Genomic DNA, 15,480 nt, shown 5'->3' on the forward strand with positions numbered 1-15,480 from the left:
GCATAGCCAGAAATAATTTCTAAGGCCCATAAATGAGATTAGGATGGACCTAATCCATGGTATGCCTCTATGCTTTTGGCTTAGTACATTTTTGGTCTTGCTGTATCACCAAAGATAACTTGTTTCCACGTATGACAGCAGTTGTTTTTAATTACCTGTTTTATTTTGCTCTGTAATGGAATGAAGTCACGAGTTCTCAATTTAGAGGTGATAGCCAACAATTCTGCTGGCAGCAACAGCTGTCAGGTCAATGGTGCAAAATAATGGAAGGAAGGAGTACAGTTTTCAAAGCACGGTAGAATCAATGACTCGCATAGGCAGCAGTGCCACTGCACAGCTGATGCAGGGGTGGGCAGGAGCTGAGGCTGGGGTGGGCACAGGCAGGTTGCAGCTAAGGGACATGAGTATTGCTGTTTCCTGCCCCGGTACTATCATTGGATTGCTGTAGGGAATGCATTTCACATCTCTGTCTTTCTGTTCCTCCTTCGACCTTTTGTTTGTGATCTTTTCACTTTCTCTCACTACATTTTTATACAGTGACTAGCATGATGAGGCCCTGATCTTGCTTGAGGCCTCTAAGCATGACTGTAATACAAATGATAAATGATCATCATAAAACAGGACAGCACAGATCCATAACTTCAGTCATAACTCATAGCTGGAGTGTCACCATCTCACAGACACATGGCAAGGTCAGGGAGGCCATGAAGAGCAAGAAGTGAATCCACACAGAAAAGAGGGGATGCTGAATGTCTTAGAAATAATTTTAATATCTGCCCCTATTACACCTGTGTCAGTTCATCACTTGTTTCTGTTATTGATCCCTGTCACCTGACAGCAATGTTGTGGCTGTGAAAGGAATGGAGCTACGTAGCACAGCAGAAGATGACTGTGGTCACCAGAGTGCAGCCTGCAAGAAAATGTGCATGGATGGTGGGCAGCTGCTTCCCATCCATGGCTTTTGTACTACACTGTCCCATAAGCTTTATGGACTGCACCCACACAGCAAACAGCCTGCAGTCGAAAAAGCAACTTCAGCAAAACAATTTTTTCCCCCTTTTATTAATTGCAAAGGCCTATAGACTCTTATTTTTACATCTGCTCTTTTCCCCCAGTGTCTCAGGGAAGAAAGCTGTGTGGGTATCTCATGTGGTGGTTGTCAGCAGCTCTGGAGAGTTCATCCCGCCTATGAGTCAGCTCAGATATACACAAGGCAGAGCTGGCCAGGCTTAATTCCCTGATGGATCAGTTGTTGCTCAAATCAGCACCAGTCAACAACATACTTTGCAAAAGCTGTCATCACACTCTAGGGTTACACATTTTTTCAGTGTCCCCTGACCTGTAGAGGCAAGGAGTTCAGGAGACCTGGTGCATAACAGGAAAGAGTTTGTTGCAGAAATGTAAGGAGCTGACGGTACAAAACCCAGTAGTTATATCCATTCAAAGCAAGTCAAGTAAGCATACAAATATCTAAATCATTGTATCTGGCAAGAAGCCATGCTGCTTTCAGCCAAAGTGTGATTCTTTCAGAAAATTTAGCCTGGGTGAGCTGAATACCAGATGAAATAGAAGTACTCAGGAAGGCTCAAGGTAGGGTGTGCCTATATTTAATGGAAAAATATTTTTATTTCAATGAACTGAAGGCTTTACACTATTCCTCCCTGTAGCTTCGTGTCTGACAGAAAGCAAAGACCAGTCTCCTTCCTGAGATTAGAAATAGTAATTTTTTTTTTAATGTTTCAAAGAAACAATCCTTAGAGTCTTCCCTGTGGCAGGCCTCTGAAGGCGAGCCTGTCTGCCACCTGGGTTTGATGGCTTACATGACAGGGAATACCATCTTATTTCCAGTTCTGACTTTCTTGACAGGAGCTTCTTCAGCTTCTTCCATTTGTCTGATGACTTCATTTGTTAGAGAGACAAGTACAAAAAGAAGCACAGTTTTCAGAATTCACTTTCCTTCTGAAAGTTTTAATTTTTTCTCAGTGAAAACAGTCTATTATTCAATTATATTGCCAGAATCATGTATGTTATTGAAAGAGAGAAATCAGTCCCAGATTCAGACTCTGGTGTATCAGTAATACCAGAATGCCTCCTCTTTCTCTCTCTTTATAGAGTAAATCTCCATAACTAGGATGAGGACTGGGAAAAATGTCTTTGACTAGCAGAGCTGACAGCATAAATCAGATGAACACAGAGAACTGAAACAAGGGAGCAGGAAGGAGAAAAGGAAGAAGGGCTGAGAGGTAACATCAAATAAAGGAGATGTGAAACAGATGTTTCTGAACCTGATAAGGATATGCTTTGGGATAAATGAAACAATCAGCAATGCAAGTGACTGTTTTCCATGGAGAGCTTTAAAGAAGAAATTAAATACAGAGAACATGTCATACTTGATATGATAACACATGCATTAGGCACAGGGAGAGAAAGGCCAGTACAGAAATAGACCCAGAGGATGAAAAGAACAAAAAATTTTCAAGCAGGTGGTAGGCAGAAAAGAAATTAGAAGTTTTGAGAATGTGCAGTAACAAGACTGGGGAAAAACAGACACTTCCTTGAAGGCAATAGGCGGATTGGTCTTCCTAAAGAAAGCAACACAAATGATTTGGACTGCTCAACAATATTATATAGGTGTAATACCAATAAGTTTCCAGTTAGGTCACTAAAACAGTGCTTAGATATTTTTGTCATTTAACTGTTTCTGTGAAAACGAAGCAGACCACAAAGCAACAGTGGAAGGGACCTCTCTCTAGACTGATTATGCTTATGTCTTGCTTTGAGAAGGACAAATCCTGGTAACGTTAAGCCACCAACACTCTTGGCATTCCATCATCACTGCAATATTCAGCACCCTTTGAACAACTTCATTTAAATTGATCCAAAACAAAGCTCTTCACATCTTGGTTTCTAAAGGTCAGCTAGTTGGCTCTCTCATCTTTGTCATAGATCTCTGCCCTGCAGTTCATTCATGGTCATCTGACACTGGGTAGGTGACTGTGGACTTTTGCTTCTTCTTTCTTCCTACTTCCTAGTTCTCCTACATGTTATCATCTCATATCCTCAACCTTCTGTGAAGGCAATGTGGGGCTTTTAAACCATCTAACCATCAGTGCATTTACTATTCTGCAAGGGAAAAGTCCTCCTAACGTAGGCAGTTTTCACTAATGGTAGGGCCAGAGACTATTTCAGGCCTTTCTCATCACAATCATCTCCAGGAAGACTAAGAGATATCTGCTGAACCAGTGTAATATCCCTGACCTCCATTTGCCCTTTGCCCTTCTAGCTGTAGAGACTCTTGTTAACAACATGAATTTAAAAACACCATTTTGTTCTCCCACCTTCAGCCAGCTGCAGAACCTTCTCCCTCAGTCATAAGACAAAACTCTTGTCCCTGGAGTCTCAGTGCTTGGGAGAGACACTAAGCAATCTTGGTTTGCACTCTGCAAAATGCAGCAGTTTCCCGTGTCCTCACTGCCTCTTGGCCAGCTTAATCTGGAATCAGCAACGGTGAGAGATGATACGGCCTGAACTCATAACAAAGGAATGCTGTGGAGAGAGCAACAGTGGCAGAGGAACAAACTAGATATTAAATTATTTCACTTCTCAGCTATATAATTCACTGTTAAAATGAGGAAGAGCATTGGTTACTCTCCCTGTCCTGAATCCCAGTGTTCTTGTTTCTTCATTGCACTGGCCTACAAGGCTTGGGCTTCTCAGTAGTGATTCCTTGCCTGTTTCAGCTCTGCAAGCCCTCAACACTGGTTCAGTCCTCAAGCTGTGAGCCACAAAAGCACAGTTAGAAAGAACTCACCCCTTGGCTAATTTGGCCAGAGACTTCTCACACGCAGAAAAGATCTGTGATTTACTTATGGGTGCAGCCCTACCAGGAGAATTGGGCACGTGGTCTTCTAACATTTTTGAATGCTTCCTAGGCCCTGCCAAACTTCTGGGGATTCTCCTGCTGCAGCAATGTCTCCCACGCACATCAGTAGTAGTAGCTGGAGGAAAGACATGGAGTTGTCCAGAGCATGTAGAATATGTTTTCCTGGCTCGTAGTCACATTCCTGAGGCTCCATCCAGCAGCCAAGCTTATGGAGAAATGGGAAGGGAGACAAAGAATAAAGCAGTCCCATTTACATACTACTGACAGGTATGGCCTTATTTGCATCATTTTTTTGGCAGTTTGGAAGTTCATCATCAGATAAGACTGCTGGCCAGATCACATGCCAGTGCCTGCTTCTGCAGTGCCGGGTCAGGGCAGAGTTTCCATTAGTCACTGCACACTCCAGTACACAACCTTCAAAGCACAACTTCTAAGACATTTTGGAGGAACACAGATTTCTGACATAGACCTTGGAGTAATCTAAGTCTCAGAAGAGGATGAAAACTGTGAAGACAGCCTGACAGAAATATTTAATTTGCCCATGTTTGTTATCTGGAGATTGGTAGAAAAAATAAAAGTTTCAGTGACTGATTTCTGCAGGGTCTGAAATATAACAGGTTATTAGACACGTAGCTGAACAGCTGCAGAATCTGACAGAGACATTGTTCTCCTGGAGCATTTGGTAATAGACTATTTCAGATGATTAAATAGCTAATAAAGTCTAAGTCTTCACTAAGTAGATGGATACCAGCAATATTCCAAAGGTAATTATAGATTTCTATCAAAAATTTTTTGACACAAAATATTTATTCTCAGACTGAAGCTAATGTGCTGGTCTCAGTTAAAGAGAAAACATTTTAGCTACTGTTAAAAGGCTTCCAATTTGCTCTGCTGTAGCAGTTTTCAATTACAACCAGTTTCAAGGTGTTTGTTTTCAGAATGAATATTCAATTTTGTCAAGGTAAATTCTCACCAGCTGCCGCATGAAACTATTTCTTTCATTAATCATGAACTCACAGGGCTTTTTTGGCAGCATGGGGATCTGCATCTCTAGACTGTTGAGACAGCGTCTTGCTGCTTCATGGGCATAAGCCAGCTGTGATATCTATGCTTCTCTAAAGTTGTAGAGCTATAATAAAGGGGCAAAGGAACAGAAAAGTCATAGGGACACTTAAGAAAACACTGCAGAGGAGTCCTGAATGCATAGAATTATTTGTTTGCCTCTTTACTGCTATTTCAGTCTGTATTTTCTTCTGCTTATCTTTTAGATCCTTTCCCTGTGAGGGTCGATATCCATGAAGCATAGGGAACAAACAGGAAGAATTAGAGATCTGAGTGTAGTTGCAGGGCCACAGTCTATCGCAATCACAGAGACATAGTGAGACTGCTCCACAATGGGAAAGCTGTCATGGATGGCTATGTAGCGTTTAGGAAAGAGTACTGGAAGATAAGGGAGTCCAAGAAAGTTGGTTGACATTCAAAAACTACTTCCAAGCTCAAGATCAGTACAGCCCTAAGAAATTAGGGAAGGGTGGCAGGAAACTTGTGTGGATGAGCAGGGGAAAATTCAAATGGAAGAAGAAAATCTATGGAATGTGGAAAGTGGGTCTGGCCACTTGGAAAGAATATAGGAACACTGTTAGGGCATGCAGGGATGCCACAAGGAAGGCTAAGGCCCACTTGGAATTAGATCTGCAGAGGGAGATCAAAGAGATGTTGGTACTACATATAGTCTTGTTCAGTATCTTCATCAGTGACCTGAGTGAAGGATAACATGCACACTCATTAAGTATGCTGATGATATGAAACTGGGAGGAACAGCTGACACACTGGAAGGCTGTGCTGCCATTCATCAATACCTGGACAGGCTGGAGAGCTGGGCAGAGAGGAACCAGATGAGGTTCAAGTGTAAAGTTCTGTACCTGGGGAGGAATAACCACATACATTAGTACAGGTTAGGGGCTGACCTGCTAGAAATAAGTTCTGCAGAGAAGAATCTAGGGATCCTGGTGGACAATAGGTTGGACATGAGCCAGCAGTGTACCCTGGTGTCCAAGAAGACCAGTGGGGGTGCATTAAAATTAACACTGTCAGTAGATTGAAGGTGATCCTCCCCTTCTACTTTGCCATGGTGAAGCCACATTTAGAATACCATGTCCAGTTCTGGGCTCCCCAGTTCAAAACAGAAAGAGATCTCGTAGAAGGAGTACAGTTGAGGATCACAAAGATGATAAAGGGCCTGGAGCATCTCTCTACGAGGAAAGGCTGAGTAACCTGGGAATCTTTGGCCTAGAGAAGACTGAGGAGGGATCTTATCAATGTTTACAAATATCTGATGAGCAGGAGTCAAGGGGATGGGGTCTAGTGATGGGGCACAAACTAAAACATAGAGATTTCCATCTGAACATGAGGAAAAAAACACTTACTTTGAGGGTTACAGGCCACTGGAACAAGCTGCTCAGAGAAATGCTGGTGGAGTGTCTTTGAAAATATTCAAAACCCATCTGGATGTTCTCCTGTGCAGCCTACTGCAGGGAACCTCTACTAGCAGGGAGCTGCACTAGATTATCTCCCGAGGTCCTTTCCAACCACTACAATTCTGATTAGAAATAACTTTTTTTTTTTTTAATTTTTAATAACATATATACACAGCTATGTTAGGTAATTCACAGACAGCAGCAAAAGAAGTTCTTTACAAGAGTAAATTATTCCCTTATCACAAAAGAACCTGCAGCAGAGCTGATACATACACTGAAGCTAGTTTGCCTCTGCTTATGATTACTTTTGCCTCATTTATGGAAATGTAACAGATGCTCATTCCCATTTAATTGAGTCAACAAACACTGTATGGCAGTGCCCACGTCTGCTTCACTCTGCATTTCTTGAAGCCACCTCCCATGTCTGTTTTACCTACCCCATCTCCTGCCTGAATAAATGTTTTTCTCTTTTAAGTCCCTTGAGGACTTACTGCTATTAGAAGGCAATAGTTCAGCTGTAGAGTAGTACAAGCTACTTTAAACATATACAAATAAAATACGCTATTTTATTTCTCTTCTAGATTTGAATGGTGTTGCATTTTTCAGGCAAAGAATTTCTGAGAAGCAGAAGGTAGTCGGTCATAGGGATAGTGCACCTGGGCTGGAAGACAATGGCTGAATACTGGAATGTTTCTATAGCAAATCTGGCTGTCACCTGTGGCTCTGGTATCACCTTGTGCTGGGTATAGGACAAGCCCTGGGCACCCTGACTATAAATTCTTCCTGTCCTTGTATGTGATGACAGAGTCCACCTGGCAGGAGCAGCCCAGCAATGTTGTGAGAAGGTGCTGCAGTGGGACCTGGCTGCTTTCTTGTCACCCCATAACTAAAAAGGATCATCTGAGCTCACACCAGCACACGGGCTTCAGCCTTAGCATAGGTCTGTGGAGAGTTTGAGCTTGGGTTTTGACTCAGACCCATCTAGCTGAAATGTGATGTGGAGATGGCAGGTGTATGAGCAGATTAACTTGCTCTGACATTGCTGAGAAATGCCATCACCAATTTCATGTCCACAGATAAAAGCCCCTAATATAGGCCCTCATAAGGAACAGTTGCCAGACCTGGAGCTCCTGTCTTCCAGGAAGATCAAACCATAGATCACATCACAGCAGCTGGTGCTCTGTCTCACATCATTTGGATGTAAAAATAGTCATGCCTAAGCAAGAGCAAGACTATCCCTTGTTCTCAGGAAGACCAGTCACACAAGCTGTCTGTAAATGATTGTAAGTGGGACTGCTACACTATGAGGCAGTGATGTCACACAGTGGATGTAAGCATGGAGCACATCACTAATGAATGAAAGCTACGCAGCTTACAGCATACCACACAAGCACACTTCAGCACACATGATGTAGCAGGATTTGGAGGCTGCTGCAACATATATTAAACCATTTATTCTTTCTTCTAGATTGCCTGTGGTTGCCAGGTAGGCTTAAGAGTTAGGTCCAAGCCAGAAATTTGTATAAAAATCTAAGTTCTGTTTTTCCTTTTTTTTTTTTTTTTTAATAAACCCCCAGCTATGATAATGGATCCTAGAGAGATCCTAGCTGCTAAACATTTGCTTAGTTTTTCCAGATGCTTACGCTTTATCTTCTGGTTGGTTCTAGGGTTTTGATTTGTTTCCATTTCTGGCAAAGTCTGAATGCAATAAAAGATAATCTAACCTCTATTTACTGTGCAGACTGCCTGCTAGTTAGATCTTTCGTTTCTACTGTGAATGACAATAAGAAATTGGTGACAAAAATGGCTATCGTGTTTGTAACCGCAGTGTTATTTATAAACAGCTAGATGCAGAAAAAATGCAATTTACATTTCATTGTGAGCAATGTTCAGGCCTAGAGCTCCCTAATGCACAATTCATAGCTGCTTAAACTGTAGTCATTACTCTTATGCTGCAACACTGTTTGTCACGATAAAGGGAGATTACTTTTTTGCCAATTACTCCAGTAAGATTAGTTAATTTACATTTGTAAAGAGTATGGAGCAGCATCTCAATTTTATGGAATGCTTCTCAGAAGCATTTGGCAATTCAGCATTTTGGGGAAAATGTAAATGCAATTCAACTTCAAAATTAAAAAAAAAAAAAGATGGCCTGTACATCCCAAAGGCTGTAAACATCAATGAAGAGCAGCAGTGAGGAGTAAATATATCACTTACAGGCTGCCAACTTCAATGTTGCAGAAAATTGTACTAAGGATCTGGAACAAGGAAAGCTGCTCTCTCTTCACTACTGGGCAGCCACGCTGGCAGCATCTGAAATCACTGTTTCTGACTGTGTGTGAGTTGTGCATGCAAATAATCTATATACAACATTCTGGAAGTTGGGATCCCATCTTCTCCTATCTTTTAACATCTAGAAGGTTACTCAATTTGTGTTGGGATGTAGACACAGCAAGAGCCAAAAACATGTGGAGGAATGCTATTTTTATGTATTTACATAAAATTTCTGTGTGAGTTTTAGCATGCCTAATTGGATAGTCACCACCTGAGGCATCACAGGTCTCAGACTGAGCACTGAGAGCGGGCAGGGTTAATACCTACGTCTGCCCTGCAGCAAGGTAGGCTTGCTTAAAGTACCTATATGCTGAGGACACGGGTATTTTGGGGGAGTAGAGCAAGTCCAGCAGAGAACAAACACACTGTGTAGGTGTACTGCCACTGCCTGCGTGCAGCTGGCACAACAGAGCTTAACCTCTAGCAATTAAAATGATGAAACACCAACAGCACAGGCATCCTGAACACTGATGCTTATGTTCAGGCATGTCAGAGTATGTTGATCTTTGATCACAGAATCGTTTGACTTGGAAAGGATCTGATGCTGATACCCTGATCATATACTGGCATCACAGACCTCATCTAAAACTCTGCCAGATTCCAGCAAATGCAGTCACAGACCTCCTTTCCACCAGCACTCTCTTGAAACAAGGGACAGAGAATCCTTGTGTCTCCTCTCAAGCAGAGCAATGCATTTGCTGTTGGTGTAAGCGCAGAATGTTTGAAAGGCAGAATTACACAGGAGGGAGTTCTCTGAAGAGTCTACAAATGTTTGAGTCTACTTTAGTTAACTCTGTTCCTATTAGGTTTAGTGAATTTGCTCAAACCGGAAGTGCTCCAGCCATCCTTCACAGAGTGCTTAAAAATCATGGATGTTGATGTTTCCTTTAATTACTCTCTTTTAGTTGCCTGGATTTTCTTTTGAGATGTATTTTCTTGGCTAACATACAGAACAAAATTGCTGCCATGCACAAAAGGTAAATCCCCATTCTTTCTAGGAATCAACACTTTGATCAAGTGGATCTAAATTCTGCCAGTTAGGAATGATAGGTATGAAGACATTAAGGGAGATGTAAAGACATAATGATATAAAGGCACAAATATACGAATTAAGATATGAATATAGAGATTGGAATTCCAAGTTTCATCTTGAAATTATGACAGACAATCTGCAAAATGTTTTTCAGACTGTTTTTCTTAAGCCATGCTCCAAAATATTAAAGTCAGTCAAACTTTCACTTGTTTGCTTACAGCTTAAATCTTTAAATGCCACTTGTTTACAATACTCTTAATTCTTTGGTTTGTGCAACAGTATTCCAGGGAAAAGGCTCTTAGCCCTTTGCTCACAGTGAGACAGACAGATCTTAAACAATATCAGTTTCTGTCTGTGTATGATACACAAAGTGTTGAAAGTTAGGTTTCTGTTATGGCAAGAAATGCCATCCAAGGCGCTCTAATTTCAGGACATAATGCAGTGGCACTCAAACGGTTAGGCTTTAAATGATATTGAAAGATGTGGTTGCAAAGGTTTGAGGATCAATTGTACTTGGGATCCATCTAATTTCTCTGGTTTCTCCCCATGGATAGAGCAGATGCCTCGTGCTGCGGGCTGCTCAGTACCTTCTCTTCAGTAACTTCCACACGTTGCCCTTACAGTGGTATGACCTTTGGCATATGAACACATCTTTTTTTTTTTCTCCTGAGAGTTGACAACCAGCAATTTAATAAAGGTAATTTAATTTGTCTTCAAAACAATGCATTAGGCATGAATTAAGGTAACTTAATTTGTCTTCAAAACAGTATTATTCATTTTCCCTAAGGCACAAAGCACATAGCACAAAAGGTAGAAAACAACATCAGAGGTACATGACTTCTGCTCACACGCTCATCTTTTTCCCTGCCATGTTGTGTACTTTTCATTTTCAGCTTCAAGAAGCATTTGTGTAGCATTAGCAAAACTGTTTGTTCTGTGCTTTCCCTTGCCTTGCAGCTCCCTTCCTTTCACACGTAGCCCCTGGAAAGCTTCTCTCAGGTGACTCAGAGGACCAAAATTCACAAACATTTTATGAGATTATAGCGTGATACTTCTCAGGCCTGGAAAAACACTGATATTTACCAGTGTAGCAGCCAGGTGTTATCTCTTATGTCCACAAATCACTTTAAATTTGAAGACTCGGGTATGTGCTAAGCAACTACTTCTATTTGATCCTTTCCATAACCCTACTGACTCAACTGTGAGACAAGTATCCTCATCTTACAAATGCCTTTAAAACTAAAAGGATCAGGAAGGTATTTTTACCTTCCTACTGAAATTGTTTGTTCCAAAATAACAGCCTGTGACATGCTCTTCTCATCAGCACCAGATGCAACAGTGTGATAAACAGTAAAATATTATAAATAATGAGATGAGGTTTTTTAAAACTTGAAAGAGCTGATAAGCAGCATATATCATATGAAAATTGTGTGTTACAGGTAAACTGTATACCCATGCAGACTGAACTTAGTAAGTTATTTTGGACTAATAGGGTGATGTTGAGAACACACCCGCACAGCACAAAAAAATATCTGAGTAATGATAAAAAGCTCTTCAAAAGAAACTGCTTTAATTACAGTTCAGCTGAGCTTTAGCTTCATATAATTCCCACTGTAGTGGCAGATATGAATGCATTTCATTCTAGGAACTTGTTACGCAGCAAAGAACAGAGCCCCTGGCTTTTGGCTTTGCTTTTTTTTTTTTTTTTTTTCTTAGTGATTCTGAATATTTAGAAACACGAGTGGCCCTAGAAATCCACACAGCAGATAGCATTTATAAACAACTCCTTCAGATATGAGGATCCCATGCTTGTCTCCCATTCCGAGTAACCAGGAAACAAGCCTCACACCAGATCCTATGTAAAATCTTCCCCTCAAGATCCTTCCATGCTTTGGCAATTCCAACTAGCAGAGATGAACTGCCGTGGGCACATGTATCACAGAATTCAGTTCTTTAACTGCAGAAATGAGGGTATAAAGCAGCAGTGTCTGGACAGGAACAGAAGTAAGAAGTGCCTCTCCCATCTCAAACAAGGCCAAATTATTCCTTTGGGAAGAATTTGATGAGATAGGACAGCCTCTAGATAGCTGCATAAAACTCTGCCTCTCTTTAGGGCAGCTGCTCTGCAACATCCTAGCATGCAGAACAGGGAAATAAAAGCAGTCATAAGGAAGCCCCACCTACAGTACAAAATATTCCCATTAGTTTCTCCAGGACAAAAAGCTGGGAGTTATTTTGCTGTGTAGGTGGCCATGGGAACAGTGCAGATGTCATCACAAAGTAGAGGAGGAAACAGAGCTTTCTTTAGGAACTGGGAAGAAGTTTCTGGGACATCCCAGAATATCACAGAGAGCAAAATTTCACAGCTGGAAATAAACCTTCCTGAAACAACATTACCAGTAAAGAACAAAGTAAACCTAAAAATAATGGAGAAAAACATCTAAAATCTTTCTGGGCTGGACGAGAAAAATAAAATAACACATACAATTTATAGCTTGACTTCTATGTCAGAGGCTTAACACCTTTCACAAATCTGTGAGGAGATGTAACACGTTGGAGCAGCAGAACTGAGATTATGCTGTTAGATGTTTTCTTTTGGAAGAAGTTCCAGGTGAAAGCACAACTGGAAGCTGGCAGCACCATGTCAGTCCTGCTAGCAACATGCACAATTGCAGTATCTCTTTGTTTACCTTGTTGCTTTGCCTGGCATGGGTGCCAGCTGCATGCATAGAGCCACATTCCAACTCCAGTCACACTGGATTGAGTCCAGGGTCATGTCATTGACTTCAGTGGAGTTATTCTTTATTCACGCTTGTCTAGCTATGAATCTGGCCTGCTCTACCAAGGTAGCAGTATCTAACAGAGACTGTCAAATTAAGGGAACAAGAAGAACCAGGCTGTGTCACATGAAGGGGAAACATTTTAGATTATAAGGTTTAGAGAGGACCCTTAGTTAAAGAACTTTATCAGCATTTTAATGATGGGCCACTGGAAAGAATATCTGCATGTTGCATAGATTTATGTATTTCTACCCCGAATTTGTTATTTTGAGAAAATGGAAAGAAAATCGATACAGATTTGATTTTAATATTACTGAAATGAGAATACTGTTTGTTAAAGAACACTAACTCATTATGCATTTATTAGTGGTTTGGATTAACACTTCTTCCATTTAGGATTTACTCCTTTCAGCTAAGAAGGCCTCTCTGATGTAGTACTTGAGATTTATGATTTTCTCTGTGGATATATTGTTAGAACCAAATTCTTTGGGAAAAACGTTGTCCTTTCTCTACTGGAAAAATCTAGTGTTTTCCAGCTGTAGTGACCAACAAAAGGATGGAAAGAGATGAATACAAAGGAAATTTATCAGTGCTATATTTCAAATAAGTTCAGATTCACTCCAGCCATGGCTCAATACCATAAATCTGCCTTTAGAGATTCCAGTGTTGAAACAAAAACTCTTCAACAAATGAAGTAAGAGTACCAAAATGGTATAGATTTACTCTACAGCAGTTCATTTATTAAAGAAATACTGACATTTACTTTGTACTTGGCAATGGATTGAGTTGCCTCTTTGCCAGCTGTATAAAGTTGGTACACGTCCCACGTTATGTGCTCTGACTAACTCTGCAGAAATGCAGTTGTATGCCCACACCTCATTTGGATGCTGTTTATGTTGCTGTGTGATCTGGAGGTGTCCAGATGCAGACTAATGGCGGTGGAGGCACAAGGGATGGGATTTCAGCCACACCTACTCAGCAGTAACACACCACTAATTTTTCTTTCCCTATCAGCTTTGGGTCCACTAGATAAACTGATACAATGTGCTTGCCAAGGCTCAGAAATGTTAAGTTGTTTGTTTTCTATGCAAAAGTCATACTTTATATTGGAAAACTGTTGGAGTAGCTAGAGATAACTGTGGGGCAATTTTTTCTGGCTTCAAAACAACTTTATTTAAAAGCATGTATCCCAGCTTTTACTAACATCCACGTGAATCCAGAAAAGGTCTTTGCACTTAAGATTGTGTATAAACAACACAGGGTCACAGGGATTGTTGGGCAGTTTCCACAGGAAACTGAAAATATCACAGATCTGGGGTCACAAACTGCCTACTCAGGCTTGGACTCTTGGACTGGGTATCAGCCCTTACAGCTTTCCCATGGAAAACTATTACACTATTCCTGTTTAGCTAATGTGAAAAAGAGCAGGTTATTAATGTTTTACCTACAAAAACAAGCCTCCTATGCACAAGTAAGTGCTACCCATCCTTCTGTTAAAATTATTTCTATAAATCTGCATCCCAGTGGACAGTATTGTCTTAAACTAATTTCCCGCAATCATCATTAATTGGCCAGCTTGCTAACACCTGGTACCAGCAGCTTTCCCATCTCACAAGCGCAGTGCCACACAATGGTAACAGCAGGTTTCCACCTAATCCCTCTCCATACACAACCAACTACCAAATGACACTCATGACAAAGACACACAGACCAGCCTGACATTTGCTGATAACTCCCAGGAGATTCTCCATCAGCACAACTTGTCCTGCTCAAATACATTTTCCAATGGCGTAGATAATTTGAAACCATGTCCAGCTGGACTAATTGCATGCACTAAAAAGAGCATCTTCCTTCTCGGGACACATTTATAAGTGCAGCTGCAAAAGCAGCGAGCACTCCGTGAAGTTTCCCAAAGCAATCATGAGTTCATCTCAGGAGAATTCGCAACAGCTCAGTCCATAATGAAAAGTTATTGTGCAGACATATATACCTCATGCAAAGTTTTGAGTTAAAAATAAATTGTTTAAAACTGATGTTTAAATTCCACTCACAGTTCTGAAGTCTAAGCATAAAACTTCTTACTTTGCAGTTGCAGTTCCAAGCCGCCTGGAAAAATAATGCAGTCCATCAGATAGTCTGGTTTTGTTTTCCTGCATGACAATATCATCTGTCATAGGCACAGGAGCTGACTTCAAGGACCAGCCCCTTCTGCTGAGCACACCAATCGGGAGGCCTTGGGAGCACGTGTGGAAAGGCAGAGCCCTGCACGCCTGTCACAGGCAGCAGAGGCTGTGTGTGACTGCTGTGCCATACAAACACTGGTGTCAGTGCAACACACTGCTCCGGGGGTTACCCAGCTCCGCAGCCTCCCGGGCCCATGACAGAAGGCAAAATGATGGGATGGAGGGGAGGGGGGAGCCACTGCCTGACAGAGGAGAGGCAGACCTGTTTGCATTGATGCACTGCTTCTTCAAAGTTCAAAGTCAGCCTCACTCCCTTTCTTTTGGCCATATTTCTTAACGTTTGAATAAAAGGGCTTCCCCTAGCCTCCTCCCCCCACCCCCCACCCCCTTTTTTTTTTTCCCATGCATCTTCAGCTTTTCCTTTTAGTCTCTATCCTCATCCCATTACAACTTTTTATTCCAGATATCACCTCTGAAAAACCATGCAGGTGAAAAAATCCTGGGCACAGCTCCGCCTCTCCTCTTAATGTCCCATAGACAGCAGTGCCCCTGCACTCCAGGGTCTTTTGGGGTTAGTCCTCCCTATTCCCTGAAAGCTTGCACTATTTCCTGCCTCAAGCTAGCTGCCTATAGGCTCCCTGCTCCTCTGTCTCCACATGCAGCTTTCTTGCTTTGTTGTGCACAGCTTTGCTCCATGGCTGTTAATGAGAAAGGTCATTTTTTCTTGCATCTATTTAAGCTGGTGACTTTTAAACCCATGCTACTCAGAAACTCTACTTGGAGACACACA

The 15,480-nt window shown here is 41.6% G+C and overlaps 1 protein-coding gene across 1 annotated transcript in view; it reads right to left on the reverse strand.

Moving 5' to 3' along the window:
* Positions 1–14,652, reverse strand: part of LOC136044750 (uncharacterized) — a 75,238-nt gene extending 60,586 nt beyond the window's left edge. Inside the window, exon 1 of the mRNA XM_065730246.1 lies at positions 14,590–14,652. The gene's annotated coding sequence lies outside the window, so the exon portion shown is untranslated. The remainder of the gene's footprint in view (positions 1–14,589) is intronic.
* Between the last annotated feature and the right edge of the window lie 828 nt (positions 14,653–15,480).

The sequence above is a fragment of the Cyrtonyx montezumae genome, unplaced genomic scaffold (assembly GCF_038088225.1).
Source record: "Cyrtonyx montezumae isolate F1298 unplaced genomic scaffold, pur_monq_1.0 scaffold_12, whole genome shotgun sequence".
Classification (NCBI taxonomy): domain Eukaryota; kingdom Metazoa; phylum Chordata; class Aves; order Galliformes; family Odontophoridae; genus Cyrtonyx; species Cyrtonyx montezumae.